The 9,026-nt window shown below is 41.0% G+C and overlaps 1 protein-coding gene across 1 annotated transcript in view; it reads right to left on the bottom strand.

Moving 5' to 3' along the window:
* Positions 1–8,876, bottom strand: part of LOC127750281 (uncharacterized) — a 23,204-nt gene extending 14,328 nt beyond the window's left edge. The window contains exon 1 of the mRNA XM_052271503.1: positions 8,679–8,876. The gene's annotated coding sequence lies outside the window, so the exon portion shown is untranslated. The remainder of the gene's footprint in view (positions 1–8,678) is intronic.
* Between the last annotated feature and the right edge of the window lie 150 nt (positions 8,877–9,026).

Below are 9,026 nucleotides of genomic sequence, written 5' to 3'. Positions count from 1 at the left end.
CCGTGACACTCCAATGATTGTGGCCTACTGTATGCCTTGCGCATATGCGCTACATGGCATGTTCTTTTCCATGTCATTCCATTCGCCTTTCTGAAGGAAACAATGTATACCAACCTTGATATACGTTTGACAATCTTACCTCTTCTGAATTTGCGCTGAAACTTCAATGGATAAGTAAGTGAAGCTTTATTTTGAAATTGTACATACACTTGATCATTCCTTTGAAATTTAACAGATTTTCGTCCTTTATTGTAATACTTTGAGTATCTACTAAAAGCCTTCTGTCGAGACTTTACTACTTCCTCTCTGATTTTTGCTAGGGTATCTATACGCCTATTAATAGTAGTGTACCTAGGTAGTGTAGTCTTTAGTGATAAAGGCGTATCTAAAAGCCTTCCAAAAATAATCTCATTACTTGAGAGGCCACCAGTAGCTACCTGCGGACAGTTATTCAGGTGAAATTGTATCAACCTAATATATTTGTGCCAGATACGCAACCTTGATGGTTTGTTGTCAAGAAGGAATCTTAGTGTTGACACCAACCTCTTAATCTGGCTCTCTACTCTACCAGATGACCAGTGTGCATTAGATGGACTAATCTGTAATGCTATACCGTTCCTTTGCACCCAGGCAAGGAACTCTGTGGATTTGGACTGCGGTCCAGCATCCATCATGAGAATCCGTGGTCTCCCATGTAGACTAAAGAAGGTTTCCAATCCCTCCTTTAATGCATCCTGGTCAGCTTTGACACAAGGATAAAGATGTGTAAGATTAGACAAATTATCTGTAATTACTAGGCACCATTTGAATTGTGCTTTGCTATAAATATGGCAAAAATCAGTAGAAATACAGCTGAAAACCTCCTTGACTACCCTATTTTTAATTAATCCTAATTTATCTTTTCGAGATTTGTACTCATTACATTTCTCACAAGATTTAACATACATTTCAACATAATCATCAAGTTTCCTACAATAATAAAATTTCCTGATGGCCATTGCCATGATATCTCTCCCTACATGCCCCGTTATATCATGGAATGATTTACATACCACTGGTATTAGTGATTTAGGTAAAACAGATCTAGGAATTTTTGTATTAGTCACCAGCAAATTCTTCTTTAATGCAAACTTAAATTTACCTCTATACTTCTCTGTTCTTTCTGTTGGTTTCCCTTCTGGGGTGAAAGTTGCAATTATTTTTGCCAACTCTGGATCACCCCTCTGAAACTCTATAAATCTAGATAAAGTGGGCGCAAAATTCATTGCGTTAGCTATTTGCTCTAATTCCTTTTCTCTACGATAAATAGCTCTTAATCTCATTAGTTCAATACCCAGTAAGTTACGGGGTTTATATCCTACATTATCTAAACATTTAGTGCAAAGGCAGACTCCGAGACAATTCTTACAGGCTTTATTCACATAAACAAGGCTGTATCCCTCTGTTTCAAGCAGCTTGTCTTTCAACTCTTTATTTTCAGCAAACTTAGCTTGCAGACACTTCACCAAAAACTCCAAAGCGACGTCTCGCGCCGCATTATCCATCTTAACTCTGATCTTTCTCAACATCGGGTTATGTTTACTTTGATTCGGGACATAGGTTAAATCGTCCTCTGGGAACAATATTTGATTTGTATTAAGTGCATCTTCCACTGACAGGTATTCTTTACCGTCCAGAACGAATTTAGAGGGTGAGTGGACCGACAAGAAATAGTAGTCATCACTGAAATTTTTGATAACTTTCTCAGAGTTAAGAAAATCATCATCTTTCCAGTTAATTTCAATCTCCTCTCCCTCATCTCCGAACGCTCTAGCAGAAGCAGACAGCTGACCGGGTCCCTGCATTGGGTCTCCCGTCGGCCGGTCCGCTGATGTCACGGCAGGCACACCGCTATTCGCAGTACACTGAGGCTCTGACGTCACACTGGGCGCGTCAGACCCTCCGCTGCTCCCATGGCCTACTGCTCCAAGGTCAGGCGCCACAGCTGTGCATTGCTCTTTGTTTTGGTTGGATTCTACAGCATCAAGTTGTTGCGCCGCCTGAATTTCTGCGAACTTACTACTTTCCAGGCCATTTTTGGCTTTGGATCTAGTAATCGCCAGAACCATGTTCTTTCTGTCATCTCCTGACGGGTTGAGTTCATTGCAATTCGACTTAAAACGCCGAAGGATGGTTAGTAACTCCCCCAGAACATTGAGACCAAACTTACCATTATGTTTGTCACATACACATACCCCCCAAAAATTATCATGCCAATTATTCCCTTCAATTAATTCCCTGTCACCAGTCTCTAATAATTGCAATTCAATATCTGTTCCAGCCTCAAATTTGCTACAAAGTACATCCAACATGATTTTCACTCGTATATCATCCCAATCACTTCTGAGTCTTTTTAGTGATTTTCCTATCAATTTTGCTTCCTTTGGTGATTCTGCATTGCGAATTCTAATCTTTTCACGAATATCGAATGTTTTTGCAGCCTGATAGGCGTGTTCAGCTGAACGCCACACAATACCATTATAGGAAAATGGAAATACAAAGAAGTTAGATAGGAATTTATATTTACCTCGAAAGGAGGTTATGGCTGTGTTATCAAGAACAGAGGACATATGATAAAGGTCAGCTACATTTCCATCAGGTGAGTAGGGTACTAACATTTTGTTTGTCTCTACATTAACCAGTGCTTTTTTCTCATCTAAATCTACATTCTCATTTTCATTTTCAGACTCAAAACTACCATCATTTAATTTTGTAATAAGTCTATTTGGAATCGAAACTTCAGCAGTTAATTCAGTAGTGGGTTCTAATCTACTGAGCGCATCCGGCACTTTGTTTCTCTCACTTGAAACAAACTCAAAATCAAAGGAAAAAGCCGAAAGGTACGAAATAAATTTATCAAATGGTGCTTTAGGGGATGGCATGGCTAATAAATATTTCAAACTGGTACAATCACTCACAACAGTAAATTTATTTAATAGGCGGAGTTCATCTTCAAAATATTTGACTGCTTCGTACAACCCCAGACACTCCTTGTGGAATGCTGACCATGCTAATTTATTACCTTTAATTGGTGCACTGAAATAGGCAACCGGTTTGTACCGTTCACCTTGCTTTGAAGTCAACATGGCCCCGATTGAAGTTGATGATGCATCACAATGCAATTTACACGGGAGTTTTTCATCAAATAAGGCAAGAGTAGCATTCTCTAATAGGTAATTGTACATATTTTCTATATCCTTTGCATCATTTTCAGTCCATTCAAATGGTATTTTTTCATTGGTCATATCGTGATACTTTTGCATGCGCACAGCAAAATTTTTAAGATATCTCCGGTGATAAGAGAAAAAACAAATTACTGATTTTAATTGCGCAATATTTTTAGGATTTTTAAGTGCCAAAAGGGGTTTGAATCTATCAGGGTTAGGGCGCACACTAACCCCTGCCTTCACTATTAAGCCAATAATAGGAAGTTCTTTCCGAAAAAGATTTGCTTTCTTTGGGTCAACACACAAATTGTTGTCCCTTAATCTCACAAGCACCTGTTCTAGTAGATGAAGTAATGAATCAAAATTTTGGGCACCAACAATCAAATCATCAACATAGTATCTGATATCAACTCCTCTCATGATTCTAGACAATGCAATTAGACTCTCAGGTGGTGACACGGCTAACCCTTGAGGTAGCCTTGTCCACCGGAGTGACCTACCCTCAAAAGTGAAACCTAACAGCAATTTACTCTGTTCAGTCACTGCAATATTAAAAAAATAATGGTTGATATCTAAAGTACATAGCAAATTTTTGTCTGCACAATAGGACAGAATGTCCGCTATCGTGTAGCTCCTGTACTGTGGTTTAATCAAAACTTTATTCAGAGCACGAGAGTCAAACAGACAGCGCCCTACAGGGTTTTCAGCTGTCGACCCTCGCTTTTCAATAACAAAGAATGGTAGTGTTACGATGGACTCGCCATCCTCCACTACACCCAACTCCAAAAATTTACTAATCTCTTTTCTTGCAATCTCTCTTTGTCTAGCAGATAATGGCCATTGCCTTCGAAAGATGGTACCTTCATGAGTTCTTTCCAGATGAGTGAAAAAATTTGGAACAGGAGCACCTGCTTTCATCTCTTTAGAAAAGACCGTTGGAAATTTCCTGCACAGTTCCCGAACCAACTCCTTCTCACTCTCAGTAATATCAGCACCGTCTAAAGATGGAATAAGCTCCATCTCCTCACCTGGTAATGCATTACAGTCCACAGTTGGTACGTTTGTTTGTCCGTCAAGTGTCAGTAATTTATTTTCCACTGCATATGTTATTTCAGCCAGAGTGGCTGTTGTCAGTCTTGATGACTCTATTTTTTGATTTTCAGGTGTGACATAACCTATATCTGCACCAGGAGGAATAATAATTCTTTTTCTACTACAATTAAAGACTGGTACAGTCGTGTCTTCAAGTAGAAAACACTCCATGCTGGAAACATCAACATTACCATCAACCACACATGGATAGAATATTGCAGGTAATACATCCTTATCAAACTCTCCATGAACTAAGGCACACTGATTAGGTTCAATTATTATTTCTTTAGTGCTTTTTAAAATTATATTTCCTTGAGAGTTGCTAGTAAGACAGTTAACTTCTGAGGTAGGAGTGCTCTGCGCTACTCCTCCCTCATGAACACCTCGAATCCTCTTTGCTTCGATTACTTTCCCTTTTATTTTCAAAGTAATTCTTTCATTTTCCCAAGAAATATTTGCCTTGTATTTTTCTAAAAAGTCATTACCAATGAGAAGGTCTATATCATTAGGAAGAGCTGCACAAACAAGGGGGTGCTGAATTTCACAATCATTAATTTTAATAACTGGGCGATACAATCCATGAACTGGCAAAAATGAATCATTTGCCGTTCTTAATTTAATTTTAATTGGTTCCAATTTATTTTTGTCGGTACAGTACTTAGTGTTAAGCACTGACCGCACAGCACCCAGATCGAGTACTGCAGTCAATTGCAGGTCATCTACACAAACATTAATTTTGAATAATTTACCAACATTATCCTCAGATAGTTTAAGAACCTCCCACTCATCTTCTGCAGGCGGTTTGGCTCTACCTTTAGCTGTCATGAATCCATCTATCTTAAAGCTGTAGGTATCATTGCCTTCTGCATATGAAGATTGTAGTTTACACAGGAGGTTTTTACCCAACACAACCCCAACACTTTCAGGCAGGTTAGCAACTACCATAGGAATACAAGTCTTTACTTTGTTCGAAATTTCAATTTTTGGGTTAAAAATCCCAGTTATTGGTCGGATTTGATCTAAGTACTTGACCTCCCCTCTCATTATTTGTACTCTCTCATCCTCTAACCAGGGTAGGGGCGCTATGACTGAGCACTCTGCATGCTCATCAATAAAAGCAACTAATTTTCTCCCATTGATTTTAATTTTAATTGGAAAGGTAGAGTTAGTTGGTGCCAATTCTATTGGATTCTCCCAATTAATTTTAGTTATTTCTTCCAGGTCGTCCGGCTCGTAGCAGCACGAGCACAGCATGACGTCACCGGTCATTGCTTCGTACGTACAGACCACATGCGCCCGATCAGGCCACCGAACGCTCGAACCCGAGCGAACCTGACACTCGACACCGCTCAGCCGTCGATCAGCGACGCTACCCTCGCCCGGCAACCGGGTTGATGACACCAGCGGGTGCACCTGCACCGCCGAGTCCGATCTATGCGTCGACGTCCCCACGACGCTCCCCGTCTGCTGCGCGGAAAACACTCCTATTTCATTTCGCGATCGGGACTTCTCAAGTGTCCCGTTCCGATCAGTTCTGCGGAGACTTTTCCACTGGAAATCCGAATCCATCCTGTCTGGACTTGGCGTCCCACGGTGCCGCGCCTGGTCCCTTGTGCCCTCAGCGAGGTCACTACCCTTGGGTTCAACCACCGCCACTTTACAAGTACCCTTGGCATTAAAGTTCATTTCACCATTACTCTCCTTGTTATTACTCTCATCATCATTCGAGCTACTTGACAATACATCAAAAATCTGTCTCGGAATCAGGGGGTCAAAGTGTCCTCGGTCAAACTCTCCAGTATGTCTCATTGCGACATATATCTCGGTTGGGCCTTTGCACTTAAATGTATACTCATTATTATCCCTTTTAATTCTAATACCTATACTTAATGCATCTGCAGCCGCCTGAATCTGCGGCTCCGCAGCCATTTCATGCGTCCCAGAATGGAGCCTGTAATACTCTTCACGGTTTCCCTCAATGAAACTGTAGAACTTCTTATCCCACTTATTATAAATGTACTTAGCAATTACCTGTCTTAAAAGATAAGAATGAGCAGTAGTATTATAGAGAGCCTTACTTAAACTGTGATAGAAGCAATCTCCATCACCAGGCACTCGAAATAATTGGTACTCATGCTCATTTAAAGGATTAAACTTAAAGTAATCGTTTTCAGCTGCTATCCGAACAATTTTCTCCTGATTTAATTGCGAAAATTCTGTAACAAAGAACAGTTTGCTGCGAAGTGTCCCTCTTTATTGCAAAGCCAGCAAGCATTATTCCTTTGTCCCGAGGACCTCTGATTATTCTGAGAATTATTTTGTCTTGAATTCCCCCTAAATACTTGGATGTCGCCGCGGGCGTCCTGTGAACCCCTGGAGGAGTTAGATTGGTAATTAGGCTGATTGCCCCCATTATCTGAGCCATTACCTAGCTGATTCCTATTCTGAAAACCATAATTCTGCCTGTAATAATTATTCCTGTTCTGCCCATTGAAATTTTGCCTGTTCCCATAGCCAAAATTTCTACCTCTGTTGTTAGAAGCATACCAATTACCTCGGCCACGGTGGTTGTTATAACCACCGCGCCCCCTGTAGCTGTTCTGTTGTACAATCATTGTCAATAGTTCATTTACCAGCCCGTTCCCAGCGGGCGCCTGCGCCTGCGCCTGACTTCCCCCCAAATTAAGCTGATCTATTGAAGCTTGAAGTTCTGCCATTTTATCTTTAATCTCCTGTACCTCTACAGTAGCTAAAATTTTATTTTCACCCGCAGCACTTGCTGTTTTCTTAGCCTCCTTTGCAGGTCCCAATGATTCCTTTAATTCCTCAAATTTTCGGGTGATCAAGTCCTCTACATTACCAGAACTATTTTTACTCCCTATAATCTCCATATTTTGTTTGTAGGAACTGAGACGTTCTACCAAATCGTCCACAGTTTCACAGTCAGTACACGCCACCAAGCGTGCGTCCTCCGCAGGCAAAATGCCCAGTAAAATTTGAATAACTTCTTGCTCTGATATACTTGGATCTGTTTTTGCAAAATCATGTACTCTGTAAATGAACCCTTGAACTGTTTCTGTGGGCCTTTTGGACATTTTGGATAATTTTAGTCTGGTTATCTGGCCTGTTCTATTAGGCTCTACCACTGCCATAAAACGCTTGCAATAATCCCCAAAATTCTTCTCTTTATTAGAATTATGGAGCCCTTGCCACTGTGGAGGCAAAAATTGGCCCACCAAAGGCACCAATTTATCTTCAGGAATACCATGTGCTTTATAAACAAAATGGAAATGCTCGAACCAGCCCAAGATATTATCAGGATCAAAAGGCCTGATAGTGGGCTGTAAGGAGGGCGGCAAATTTTTAATCAAGTCGTCAGTCATTTTTTCTTTTAATTTAAGCTTTAACTTCGCAAGTTCTTCCTTTAACTTTTGTTCCCTTAACTCGGCTGCTTTCTTTGCCTTTTCTCTTTCTCTTTTTGCCCTTTCCTTTCGCTCTGCCTTGACGCTATTAATGTATTTTGCTACTTTAATAAACAATGAAGCTACTATTTTCACAACGTCGTCAACTGATTGAACTTTAAGTGATTGTTTTATAAATGATCGAACCAATTCTATAACGATTTTACAATTTGCCACTTCATAAGTTTCAATCTCAGCACTTGTAGTAAGGACTCGAACAGCAGGAAGAGCACAAGCTTTTAAACGCTGAGTAACAATATGATCGTCATACACGTAATTTCGATATTTACTACCATCCAAATCTTCAGTAATAAGTGTAATGGGGAAGCTCTCTATTTCATCAACAATGCGTTTAGCTATATCTTGAGCGTCTTCAATATCCCAAGATTCACTGTTATCTATCACAAACACTGAACGGTCACTAGTGGACGTTAAAAAATCATTAGTTTTAACATCACCCATATCCTACATCCTACCCCAAAGAAGGAAAAGACACAGGTACAGAGGGTGGAGTTGATGTGCCTACCTTGCTCGCCACGTGGTCCACCTTGTTGCCGCAGAGTGTAGAAGCTGAGGCACTGTTATCCAAAATTTTTCACAACACTTTTCACACACACTTTCTAAATAGGGCAGCTAATTATTCACCAATCTTTTGAGTCGCACACACTGATTTTAAAGAGTCTTCGGAAACTACACAAGAGCGAGCTCACTCAGACAAAATTTTGAAAAAAATTAAAAAAAAATAAATTACAAGACCCCAAACAAACCCAGCGACAAACACTCTGACTCCGGCCGATGCACCAAAACGATGTTTTAGTGGCCTAGTTATTGGTTCTGTCAGAGAATGATGTTGCTACTGAGTCGTCTGGTCCTTGGTTTATTTAACACTCTTTTAACCAGCACAATATCCCACACTCACCGCTGCCTACACGCGACTGCCCGTCTCCAGCGCCCCGAGGGCTTCCCTTGCCTCGCGGACCCTCGCCGCGGCCGCTGGTCGCCGAGCGGCAGGCGCGACGGAGGAGGGGTGCATTGCTGAATTGCACTTTCCGCCGCCGTCGCCTCTACCGCCCGCGCCGCGCATGTTCGATACTTATTGAAACGCTCGTTATCTACCTATAACAGAGCCCGATTCAGGAAAGCATTGCCTACCCTTCAGGCGTTTTCAGCGACAATCATCGGCCCACGCCTAGATTGACACGGCCTCACTTCTTAGCTTTAAAAATGATTTATGAGCCTGGAGTCAAAAGGAGCCTAAACCCAAAGT

This window comes from Frankliniella occidentalis, unplaced genomic scaffold (genome assembly GCF_000697945.3).
Source record: "Frankliniella occidentalis isolate FOCC.00 unplaced genomic scaffold, Focc_3.1 Scaffold164, whole genome shotgun sequence".
Classification (NCBI taxonomy): Eukaryota; Metazoa; Arthropoda; class Insecta; order Thysanoptera; family Thripidae; genus Frankliniella; species Frankliniella occidentalis.
Note: the sequence above shows the minus strand (reverse complement) of the source record. Positions and strands in the feature narration are given on the sequence as shown.